This window comes from Lithobates pipiens, unplaced genomic scaffold, assembly GCF_037356315.1.
Source record: "Lithobates pipiens isolate NorthernLeopardFrog02 unplaced genomic scaffold, aLitPip1_a1.2 Scaffold_3, whole genome shotgun sequence".
Lineage (NCBI taxonomy): Eukaryota > Metazoa > Chordata > Amphibia > Anura > Ranidae > Lithobates > Lithobates pipiens.
Window position 1 is genome coordinate 163,325,269 of NW_027507790.1, and position 12,995 is coordinate 163,338,263.

The 12,995-nt window shown below is 41.0% G+C and overlaps 1 protein-coding gene across 1 annotated transcript in view; it reads left to right on the top strand.

Moving 5' to 3' along the window:
• Positions 1 to 12,995, top strand: part of HAPLN1 (hyaluronan and proteoglycan link protein 1) — a 193,745-nt gene that overhangs the window by 366 nt on the left and 180,384 nt on the right. Inside the window, exon 1 of the mRNA XM_077462439.1 lies at positions 1 to 224. This exon is cut by the window's left edge and continues 366 nt beyond it. The gene's annotated coding sequence lies outside the window, so the exon portion shown is untranslated. The remainder of the gene's footprint in view (positions 225 to 12,995) is intronic.

The following is a 12,995-nucleotide window of genomic DNA, read 5'->3' on the forward strand; positions in this document are numbered from 1 at the left end:
GAACACACAGACTCCACCGTGTTGCTGCTGTCCTCAGCACTGAAGAGTCAGAGGAGCTGGACAGGCTGAATGCTGGGCTCACATCTTAGAAGGCGTACTTGCTTATGACGTGTTACTTTCCCTTTCTGCTCGATGAGAAGGTAGCTTCGCCTGCCCAGGATCAGGACCTCTGCCATCCAGAGAGCCACAAACCCACTGTCAGGACATAAAACCAAGTTAACAAGGTAAGACTTTTGCAATGTTTCCATCTACTTTATACTTCAAGTCATCAGCTCATCAGCAGCTAATAGTAAAGTCACAGAGAAAACTTTTGAGAAGTTTTACTGGCTTCTTTTATGCACATTTCTCAGTTTAGATGTATTTATAGCACTTGGTATTTGAACAGTCTGACGTATATATTCTCACCTGCACAGGTAACTTTTCCAGGGCTAAAGGTGCTGGATGGTTATCCTGTACCTGCTGCTGTGTTGAACACTTAGCACAGTATTGAATGTCTATGGTCATGGACACCGGCTATTAATACTCCCTAGCAGGGTCACGGCAGTGCTTTGTGTACCTGTTGAATATGTAAAGGCAGGTGTATTCTGGTTTTCAATAAGATGTGTAGTTGGAGGGGCACGTCTGATGATTTTTTATTTTTTTTTATGTATTTTAAACAGTTTTTACTATTCTGTGGTAAACCTGTTAGCCGGTTGAATGCCTCACCTGTACAGGAATCATCTAGGCAGTAGTGTATTGTGAAACATTCCCCATATGGGAGCTGCAGTCTTTCTTTACATTTATTTTATTTAAATAATTTTTTAACCTCAAGTAGGAGACCGATTACATATAAAGTTATATGTATCTGTGTATGTACAAGTGTACCTAGACAGACAAGTATAGGTTGATCGGCATACAAAAAAAAAAGTAGAACACAGCTGCGTCCAGGGCGGCGCAGATTATACATGTGTGTAAACGTATACGATTACGCACATATCATTAGAAGAACTGTACATGTCTAAACACTGTACGTATCCAAACGCATCCAATCCCGAGTTATTTTGTTGCATATTTTACGCTGAATTTTCTGCTAGCTCTGCCTGCGAGAACCTGCATTCCATGCAGGAAATACCCATATGATCGTTTGAATAAAGCCTTAGTCTATATTAAATCCTAATAAATATCGAGGTTGATTAGAGTAGAGACTGTTTGCAATTTTCACTATGCTTAGTAAATGGCAATAACGCTGTTTTCACTTTTCTTTTTTTTTTTCATTCTTTCACACATTATTGGGTATTCAAAGTAAACACAGGTTCATCTTATTTACTAACACTCACATTACTAAGTGAACAGCCTCTACTTTTTTAGTAAATCAACCCCAAAATGTATGTACTATGAGAATGGGGCTGATCCTTGAATGTAATATTCTCCATCTGTAGTTCTGCACGTACTGATAGATGGACATCATGGACATTAGACATGAGGGAGATTTTCTAAAACTGTTGCACAAAAAATCTGGTGCAGCTGTGCATAGTAACCAATCAGCTTCACTTCAGCTTGTTCAGTTAAGCTTTGACAATAAAACCTTGAAGCTGATTGGTTACTATGCACAGCTGCATCAGATTCTGTGTGCACCAGTTTTAGTAAATCTCCCCCATTCTGTTGTTCTTATTTTAGAAAATTGAATTACAAAAAAATCACTATCTATAGGGTCTGCTGTATTGTATTTTAAGCTGACTGCCTCCTAAAGATATAGGATTTACATGGGGGGTCAGAGGAGGTGTTTTCACCCAGAACACCCAGCCTTGCTACAGGGATTTTCCAGTGTCATATAAAAGTGACCCCCTGACTACGAATCTTCCATGAGTCATTTAGAGGTTCTCCACCAGAAGTGAAGCTTTTGGCAAGGGCATAGATATATCATATATGTGAACTCCAACCCCCTACAGGTGAAAACCGGTACTGCAGCTCAAATATAATTGCCACTTTATGAGCACTGGGGTGTCTGAATGGACAGAAGCTATTCGGCATTCACACAGGAATACTGTTCTTGTTTATTAAGGTGGTTGGAGGCATGAAGAAAGAGTCACATTTTTAATTAAACTTAAAAACACCTTTGACCTTTTCAAAATCATGAAGATACAAACTGTGTAAACGGTGAAAGTTTGTAATCAAGCATAATAGAGAAATTGTGAATACAGCAGGCAGAACAATGGCGATTTAGCGACTATCCTATGACCTCTTCTGGGTCCAGGGTCAGTATCCTGGCACCAGAACAAGTGGAGATCAGATTTTTGTATAGATCCCTAACTGAGCAATCAACCATACAGGCATACGATTTTTTGGCTTGGGTGCATAGATAAGGGTGAGACTCAAATATGAAAATATCTATATCTAAAAGCAGGTTCCCATTGTACTATTAACCACTTCCCACCCAGCGACATACCTGTACATCGCTGGACTTTCGGTGGTTATACTGGGATGATGTCTGCAGCTGCAGCTATCACCCTGGTTTTGGTTTTTAGAGCTGGTGTTCTGCCGAGAAATGTCCCCCCATCGGATAGTGTCTGCCCCGTACTGCGCAGGCACAGCGCTTGCTCAGTACGGAGGACAAGGAGATGCCGATAGTCTCCGAAGATGAACGACGCCAGCACACTTAATAGTACCTTCTGCCCTGAGTCCAGGTTTAAGCCCCACCATGCAAGTGGACATATGGTAGATGATGTAAAACAGCACTTAGTAACAGGGCCCCTTGTGGGCTCGCTACGCTCACCACGCTTCGGGCATGGCCTTGCTTCGCTCAGCAATTTTTTATTCTAACTCTATGCCCACTTGGATGGTGGGGCTTGAACCTGGACTCAGTGCGCAGGCGCCATTCATCTTCGGAGACCTTTGGCGTCTCCTTGTCCTCCGTACTGCGCAAGCGCAGTACAGGGCGGACACTATCCGATGGGGGACAGTATTCGACAAGACACCGGCAGTCGGTTCTCTTGTAATAGCAATCGGAATGCTGACTAGCTGCTTGATTGCTATTACAAGCAGCGGGAGGGGATGAGGGGAAACTATGCAGCCATCAGTGACCACGAACATCATGTATAGAGTTTTTTCTGTCTTTTTTTTGGGGGGGGGGGCTAATGAATGAAATACCACCCCTTATCGTTATTCTCATTTGGCCTTCCTATTAATCTTTAGTGCACCCTCCATTTGGCTGTCTGCCACACCCACTGCTCCTGGGGATGAAGGTCTCATTGGTTCCCATTCAGGCACCGGCCCCTATCTGAGAGATGATTTCATCTCACAATGTTTTTGACTGTTTTAGTTTCTAATATATGTTGCTTATCAACTTGAAACTCACTTATCTCCTGAAGAATCAAACATTTCACGAAACGCGTCGAGAGAAAGAATCAGTTTAATGTTTAATGCAGTGTATGGTAGCTCATACTAAGACACATATAACTTTTTAAATGTTTTCTATTGTCTGCGTTTAGTGTTTTCATATGAAATGTGAATAATAAAGATGTTCAAACTTGTAACAATTGTTACTTTTTTTGGGCTTGCTTCTTTAAAAGTTGCATAGGCACCTGCTTTTAAACATAGAGATAACCATACAGTCATCTGATGCCTCACTGGGGCCCTTAGAAAGCAGTAAGGTCGCCCATGTATAATGGTCACAACCAGCATGGCTATTTCATTGTCAAAATGGTTAAAAAAAAGGGAAAAAAATGAAAAATAAAAAGAGCACACAGGCACACACATGCATATAGCATCAAGACCAACATCTATATTTATGCCAAACACTTTAAAGTTCATTTAAAAACATAATTTTAAATTAAAGTTATATAAAGCAAATTAGATTTTAGTGTAAGTGTCCTTTTTCATATTCACATTCTTCGTTTTCAAGTTCTCACCTTGGATTGAGGAGGAAATCGTTAAAACCTCTATGAGGCTTTTTGTTGCCATCTTTGTTTGGGGAGTTTCCCTTTTACTTCCTGTACTTTACACACCACTGAAGTGAGAAGAAATCTATTCATAGTAAGGGGAATTTCCTGTTACACAGTTGTCACCACAACAAGTGTGTCTGTTGGAAAATTTCCCTTCTGTTTATGTTCTAGTGAAAATCACAAATTGTGGATTTTCCAAAACTTTTTCCTCATATTCTCCAGGAAAAACAGAGGCAAATATCCACAGTTGAGACTCAGACACCAACCAGAATGCAACAGGAAATGTAAAGAGGTTCTAAAGGTAGAAGGTTTTTTACCTTAATGCATGCTATGCATTAAGAGAAAAAAACTTCTGCAAGCAGATCTCCTTCCCGGTCCACCATAAATATTTACCTGAGTCCAATCTCGATCCAGCCATGTGCATAAAAGCAGGGATGCTCTCGGCTCTCTCTCTCTTCATTGGCTCAGGCACAGCAGCGGGAGCCATTGGCTGTCAATCGCAGCCAGTGTGGAGGGATGGGGCTGAGCAGAGCTCTTTATGTCATATGGACACACAGAGCCAGCTTGGGAGCAAGCATGTACTAGTGCCCCCATAGTAAGAAGTTTACTATAGGGGCACTCGGCAAGGGGGAGGTTCCAGGGGTGCTGTTGGGGGATCCAATACGAGGAGGATTGGGCTGCTCTGTGCAAAACCAGTACACAGAGCAGACTTGACGTGTTTTTTTTTTAATCTGTGTCTTTAAATCACTTTAATCCTTCTTTATTAAAATAGAATATGGCAGCACCCCTCCTGCATGGATGGTAGAGGGGTGCACTTACATTCAGCACAGGGAGAGGGCTAGCATTTCCCCAGGATGGATCCATGGCCACAGTGAAGATAGACACAACAAAAAAGGGTGCCAGGCACTTTTTTCAAATCTTTTTTCCAGATTTGTATTGCTCCTGCTCACAGGGAGAAAGGGGTAGGGTAGAGGTCTCTTTTAGCTACAGGCCTCCAGAGTGCAGAGTGCCAGGATACTCTAAGGGCAGACACTGATCCCCCTCTGAAAAGATGTCCATCGGGCTCTACCGTCTTGAAGCTGTACCCTCCTCAACCAGGCAGGTCAGCTTGAGAAATTCTGTGTCAGGCCCCAAACAGTTCTCAGGCCTATAAAATACAAACACTTGGACACACCTGCCCAGGCCACAGCTTGGGGAAGAAAGAGCTCACCAGACCACTCCCCAAGCCTTTATAGCCTCCCCAAGCATGCACTACTGGCATGAATTTTCTAGTGGTAGCCAGAAAGGACTTAACGTGTTACTAAACCCAGGACCATGCATCTACTATATCTGGTCTCCCACTGTACACAGAACATGGAAATGCAATTATTTTAGTAAATATAAGCTGCTAAATAAATTTTCTCATCAGCAGTATATAGCAGTCTTGTGACCTCTATCAGTGTCTGGTTAAAGCTTGTAGGAGAAGTTTCATTCTTCTCTCACTGTCCTCTGAGGCTGCCGGACCCCTGACCCTCTGTCTGGACAGTGCTAATTGGCCCTATGCTGATCACATGCACATGCAAAAAAAAAAAAAAAAACTCTCTAGCAATACACACCAAACTAAGCATGTGCTGAGTGACTCCAAGGCTCTGTACTATCAGCAGATGAATTGAGGACTGTAAAGGAAGGGAATCAGAGAAGACAGGATAAAACAGCCATTTTACACAATGCAAAGGATTAACCCCTTAGGTTTTACAGTGAGTATAACAAGCATGCTTTACTAAATATACAAATATTTCACTGTTGTGGGCTTAGTAACACATTAAAGGCTTAATAGCACAAGACTGTCATCACCCCCATATCTACTGCCCTGAATGTCAGTGGCAGCCAGTGGAAAGTGGAAAGCTCCTTTAACCGTTTGCCGACCAGCACACGCCAATGTATGTCGGCAGAATGGCATTGGTAGGCAAAAGGGTGTGCAGGTATGTCCCCTTTAAGAAGCGGTGTCAAGGGCGTGCACATGCCGCTGTCTCCATTACCGTGATTGCCGGCCCTGCAGACTTGCTGTCCGCTCGGTGCCCACAATCGTGTCACGGAGAGGAAGAACAGGGAGATGCTTTTGTAAACAAAGCATTTCCCCATTCTGCCTAGTGACAGGACAGAGATCACAGCTCTCTGTCATCGAGAGTGGTGATCACTGTCCTGTTTGTTAAAGCCCAGCCTCCTAAGAGTTAGAATCACTCCCTAGGACACACTTAACCCCTTGACTGCCCCTAGTGGTTAACCCCTTCACTGCCAGTCCCATTTACACAGTAATCAATGCATTTTTATAGCATTTATCGCTGTATAAACGACAATGGTCCCAAAATAGTGTCAAAAATTTCCAATGTGTCCGCCATAATGTCTCAGTCCCGATAAAACTGCAGATCGCCACCATTACTATTAAAAAAATAAAAATGCCATAAAACTATCCCCTATTTTGCAGACGCTATACATTTTGCACAAACCAATCAATATACGCTTATTGTGATTATTTTTTTTTTTTTACCAAAAATATGTAGAAGAATACATATTGGCCTAAATTGAGGAAATTTTATATATATATATATATATATATATATATATATATATATATATATATATATATATATATATATATTTGGGGGATATTTATTATAGCAAAAAGTAAAAAATATTGTTTTTTTTTTCTTCAAAATTGACGATCTTTTTTTGTTTATAGCGCAAAAAATAAAAAACGCAGATGCGATCAAATACCACCAAAAGAAAGCTTTATTTGTGGGAAAAAAAGGATGTCAATTTTGTTTGGGTACAATGTTGCACGACTGCGCAATTGTCCGTTAAAATTACGCAGTGCCGAATCGCAAAAAGTGCTCTGGTCCAGCAGGGGGTAAAATCCTCCGGGGCTGAAATGGGTTAACGCAATTTTACTTAAAGGAAACATGTACTGAGAGAAATGAATGGACCCACATTGCTTACTTCTACCTAAAGATTCTTGTTGTCTAGCTGTCATCTTTGTCCAATGGCTTCAGTGAATGAATTTGTATGACAGCCAGGCAACTAGCTTAAGTAGAGGTTAGCAACAGCAGCCCGGTCACTTCCTCAAGCAAAGGTTTTCTGGAACTTGATTGGGGCTTTTAAGTAAACAAGTGTTCACTAAATCAGAACAAAATCTGTATTCGTTAGTGAAAAAGAATCTGTGTAAATATTAGTAAATCACTGTAAAAAAAAAAGAGTATGTAAATGTAATTAATTAATGTAAAGCGTTTTCCAACCCTGGGCATTTTATTTCCTTGGGATATTAACATGTAATTGCTCATAGAACTGTTTGCTGTGGTTGGATCTGATACAATAAGTTTTGTAAACGCGATATGTCTCAGATTGCTCTTGATTGTGCATTACCGTCACTAGAATAATACACAGAGGGGCCAATCCATATGGGAATTTTCAGCATGGAAAGTGTCTGTACGCGTTCCAATATGATGTCATTTACTCAAACAGACCTTAGAGTGTATTCCTGGCACAGGAAACTGGGTCTTTAAAAAAAAAAAAAAAAAGAATGCAATAATCCATTTTGAGAGTGTTGGAGAATATTGATCCAACGTGACATAAAACTGCATTATTTATTTTCTTAGTGAAACAAAATTTACAGATAATTCAAACCATGGTGCACATAATCTAGAGGATAAAGTACATTGTAAAACAATACACTTGTAATGCACATTTTACGATGTAGCAAATGGTGCATAGAAAAACACATGGACTTCTTTATTATCAAGAACGTAACAGTTTCAAACAAGTTATTGAATTTAGTTCTTTACAGTGAATTTGTGTGATGAATTCATTTATAAGCATATGAATCATATTATAGGTGATATGTCAGTAAGAAGATCTATTTGGTCATTGATGGATTTCTGGAAAAAAATATAAAGTACATTTAATTATTTGTAACATGTTGCCATTGCCATTTCTTCTTGCATCTTTTTTTTTTTTAATATTAAATACCATTTTTTAATTTTTAATTTGTTCACCTGCTGAATCCTTGCCTAGGTGAGTATGTTGTGTCCCAGCCACCTGCTGCCTCCTAGGGCGTTTATATTTGACTCTGTAAAATTAAAGCTCCACACAAAAATGTACGATTATGTATTAGTACAAACAACACAAAACCAACGCAGTTCGGGAACCAGATATCTTCTCCTTCATCAGGGCTTATAAAGATGTGGGGTCAGAATGTGAGGCCTCAGGCAGTGATATGTTTTCTGAAAATATGTACTTGTATTAGTAAATTTCAACATAGACATGTTCAGGAACTGGTTCAAAGTCTACATCACATTCAAGGGTGCAGTATTTTATTATAAAGATTGCCCACACATGTCCCTCAAGTTTAACATTAGACTTTTCTTTTCTTTTTTTTACTTTTGGGTAGCTAGAATAGAGAAGAGAGTTGATTGCTCAGCCCATTCTTGCCTACCGGTATGTTGCTGTGAATAGTCTGGCTGGCCATCAAGGACTTTTCTACATGGTGATAAGCCTTGAGTCCATCCTTTTCCATTTTAGATTTACATATAGGTAACTGGAACTGATCATGCTTTTGTTACACTCTTCCAGTTTTTGGTAAAAAATGGTACACCCTATGTTCCATAATAACAGTTCTAGAAGTCCCCATTTTTTGAGTGGCTAACCAGTAGATTTGTTTATCGGGAGTATGCATAGCTTTAATACTTGTATTAATGTATGGGGGGATCTTTATAATAATGCCCTGTGCTGCAACTTAAACCCTGCTTGGTCATCTCAGGCTACTAACGCTTAAATACAATGAGGATTGGCACAGGGGACTTTCTTTGTGACTCCTGCTTGAAAAAGGGTGTAAACCTGAAATGCAGAGCTGTTTCGTACACTGTTTACTGTTTACACACTTTACAAACCTTAGCTAAAATAGGGGCCGTGGTGCTCTACTGCAATGAGGACTTTTTATCTAGAGGTAAATGCCTCTTTATAGTAATTGTGTTAACTTTTTAAAGAAGAACTCCAGTCTTTCCTTTATTTGACATTTCAGCAGTCTCCCCCTGTAGTGAAATGGCTTATTCTGATTTCACTGCACGCTGTGAGCTCCTCACAGTGCGAAATAGGGTAGGACTTAGAGTTTGTATTAAACATGAGTTTGACCTGAAACTAGGCTATTCACAGTCGAACAAACTAGCCATATTTGGCCAGTTGGATTGCACAAATCCTCGGCTATTGTTTGTAAGCAAATTGTAGGCAAATTTGCCAGGGATTTTACATTTAGTGCTGTAACACTACCATTGCTAAATGATACATCCACAGCCAGTTTCTGTTTATACACAAACCAGCCAAGGATCTTGGGTGACAACATTGACCCAATACGGTCATTGGTTTGTTTACAAACAAAAGCTGGCCAGGGATCTGTTATTTTGCAGCAAAAGTGCGGTGGGCCAAGAATGTTGGTCCTCGGGTCGTTGTAGCAGCAGGGCAGAATTGACAGAATGGCAATAAAAAACTTTAACACAGGAATCTTTTTTTGTTTTTGTATTTTGTGGGGGAGATTTCACTCATTTCCCTAGGGCCAAAGATATATGGGGCCCCCCTTACTCTATAGGGGGCTTCATATTCTAAAAAGCCCCCCCCCACAAACCCTTACATCAACTGGTTGTGGGAAAGAGGCTGTTGCCCTCAACATTGGGGCAAGGTGCTGTAGAAGACCCAAGGTGCCCCAGGGTTCTGTGCTGGGACCAATCCTATTTATTTTGTTCATAAACAACCTGGATTATGGGGTAAACAGTTCAATCTCTGTATTTGCGGATGATACTAAGCTAAGCAGGGCAATAACTTCTCTGCAGGATGTGGAAACCTTGCAAGAAGATCTGAACAAATGAATGGATGGGAAACTACATGGCAAATGGGGTCTCATGTAGAAAAATGTAAAATAATGCATTTGGGTGCAAAAATATTAATGCAATCTATACACTGGGGGGAGAATCTCTGGGGGAATCTAGGATGGAAAAGGACCTGGGGGTCCTAGTAGATGATAAGCTCAACAATGGCAACAATGGCATGCAATGCCAAGCTGCTGCTAACAAAGCAAACAACATATTGGCATGCATTAAAAAGGGGTTCAACTCCAGAGATAAAAAGATAATTCTCCCGCTCTACAAGACTCTGGCTGCACATAGAGTATGCTGTCCATTTCTGGGCACCAGTCCTCAGGAAGGATGTACTGGAAATGGAGCGAGTACAAAGAAGGGCAACTAAGCTAATAAAGGGTCTGGAGGATATTAGTTATGAGGAAAAGTTGGGAGCACTGAACTTATTCTCTCTAGAGAAGGGGATATGATTTCAATTTTATAAATACCATACTGGTGACCCCACAATAGGGATAAAACTTTTTCACGGTAGGGAGTTTAAAAAGATACATGGCCACTCATTAAAATTAGAAGAAAAGAGGTTTAACCTTAAACTACGTAGAGGGTTCTTTGCTGTAGAGCCCCGTACACACGAGCAGACTTTTCAACATCCAAAGTCTGACGGACTGATTCCGTCAGACTATTCGATCGTGTGTGGGCTGCAACGGACTTTTGACTCGCCAAAGTCCGAAGGACTTTAGAATATGGAACATGCTTCAAATTTTTCCAAAGGAACTCCGCCGGACCCGGTCCCTTCGAAAAATTCGCTCGTGTGTATGCTATTCCGACGGACTAAAACCGACGCTAGGGCAGCTATTGGCTACTGGCTATGAACTTCCTTATTCCAATCCAGTCGTACGTCATCACGTTCGAATCCTTCGGAGTTTAGTCTGATTGTGTGTGGCCAAGTCCGCTCAGCCGAAAAGTCAGTCAGAACTCTGTCGGAACTCCGGCAGAACTCCGACGGAACTCCTTCGGAAGTCTGTCGGACATAAGTCCTCTCGTGTGTACGAGGCTTAAGAGCGACAAGGATGGGGAATTCCCTTCCACAGTTGGCGGTCTCAGCGGGGAGCATCAATAGTTTCAAAAAACTATTAGATAAGCACCTGAACAACCGCAACATACAGGGATATACAATGTAATGCTGACATATAATCACACACATAGGTTGGACTTGAATGACTTGTGTCTTTTTTCAACCTCACCTACTATGTAACTATGTAGAAGATGGTGTCCTTCCCGGTGTTGAAAGGCATGTGACCTGGTAAGAGGGGGTGCATGCTCTCTGCCCTCCTTTTCATGGCCTCCCAAGATGCATAACACCTCAATAGTGGCCAGGGTAAGTTACTTCTGGTGGTTGGAATGCATGCCAGCTCCAGGTTTATTAAAACAACCAAAGCTTTTCATAATAGTGCCAGTTCATTGGCACAATAAAATGTGAGTATACAACACACCACGCCCCATTCCCCAGAAGACAACGCGAGGAGGAAGAAACAGAAGATCACCATGGAAAGGGAAGAGGCAGATTAGTAGGGTCTGCCTAGCAACAGCCATTTCTGGTAAGTGAACTTTTTTTTTTGCAGCATTTTTATGCTTTTTTTTTTTTTTAGGGTGGACCCCCCCCCCCCTTTAAAGGATGTATGTAATTTTAAATGTTTCCCTTTAAGCTGCATGAATAGACCCTCTCTTGTGCAATCACAGCCCATACAAGAGCGTGGGCTTCAAAAGTGAGCTGGAAAGGGGTTCTAATGGCTCTCTTATTAAATTTCTTTGTCAGGGGTTGACAATCTGTGGAAGGGGGTTAGCTTGGCTACTCCCCATGCAAGGTGTTCCTCTAAGGTACGTGGCCTACTATAGTTCAGGAAGGGGGTGGGCGCACATGCTCGCTACGCTCCCTCTCATAGCCACACAGGCTTCATGTCTGGAAAATGGTCTATATGATATTTTAAGGGTAACCCCACACCATTTTCCCCCATGTTTCTTTTTTATGTATTTTTTAAAGGACTATTTACCAATTTGCCTTAAGTGATGTTCTGTAACTTCCTGTGCATCTTTAAGGCATCCCCAGCATGTTATTTAAAAGATCTGTGCTTTTTCATTGTTGCCCTTTAATTTGCACACAAAAAATCTCCTATGCACTTGTGCCTCCAAGAGCATGGGCTTCTAGAGTGAGTTAATGTTAAGCTATCCAACCAACTGTATTATTAATCCTCTACAGGTATATTAGGAGTAGGTAACCTTGGCACTCCAGCTGAGCTAAAACTTAAAATCTCGTAATGCCTCTTCCTCTGGAAATCATACCTGTGGCAGTCAGAAATGTGCAATGCCTCATGATGGGCCTTACAGTTCCAAAACAGTTGGATTACCAAGGTTGCCTGCCCTGCTATATATGAAAGACACATTTCTACATCTATCCAGAAAACAAAATCTTGACTAGTCAGGAACCATGTTTGAATATTTGTGTGGTTGCTGTGTGTTTCATTTATTTGTTTTCCCTCTTCAGTGTGTCAGAGCTGAGAAAGTCTGAACCAGTAGAAACTCAGCTTATTCCTATTATGTATTTAAAAGCTGTTAATTGTAGGTCAAAGGTGTTTCACACATCATGTTAAATGTTTACCAATCACATAAGCACTCATAAGGTTCCTTGTACTGTGTGCTGAATTTATTGTTCTGTTTGTACGTACATTTGTATGCATCTGAATGAATCTGAATAATCCTTTTCTGCACAAATATTATTTATTAGCATTCATTAGTATTCATGAGAACTTATTTATTGGCACAGAACATTCTTTAATTCACTGTCTTTCACATTTGCCAGCAAGCAGCACAAGCTTTTGATTGGCTTTGTTGTCACATACAACAAAGGACGATAGTTCATGCCATGATATTTATTACTAGGGATGGGTGAATGGTTCGGCCCGAGCATAAGTTTGGGCCAAACTTTTGTTGTTTGGACGTTCAGCGAACAGCCGAACAAATGGTCGACCGTTTGTTCGGCCTCCTGAACTGACCACAATGCATTGAACAGTGCATTGCTTTAATTGGCTTTAACTTCAGCCAATCAGGGCACAGAGCACTGTCAGAGTCATGATTGGACACTGTCAGCATGACTTTATCCAATCATGGCTCATTCCTACCTCACAGTATAAAAGTATTC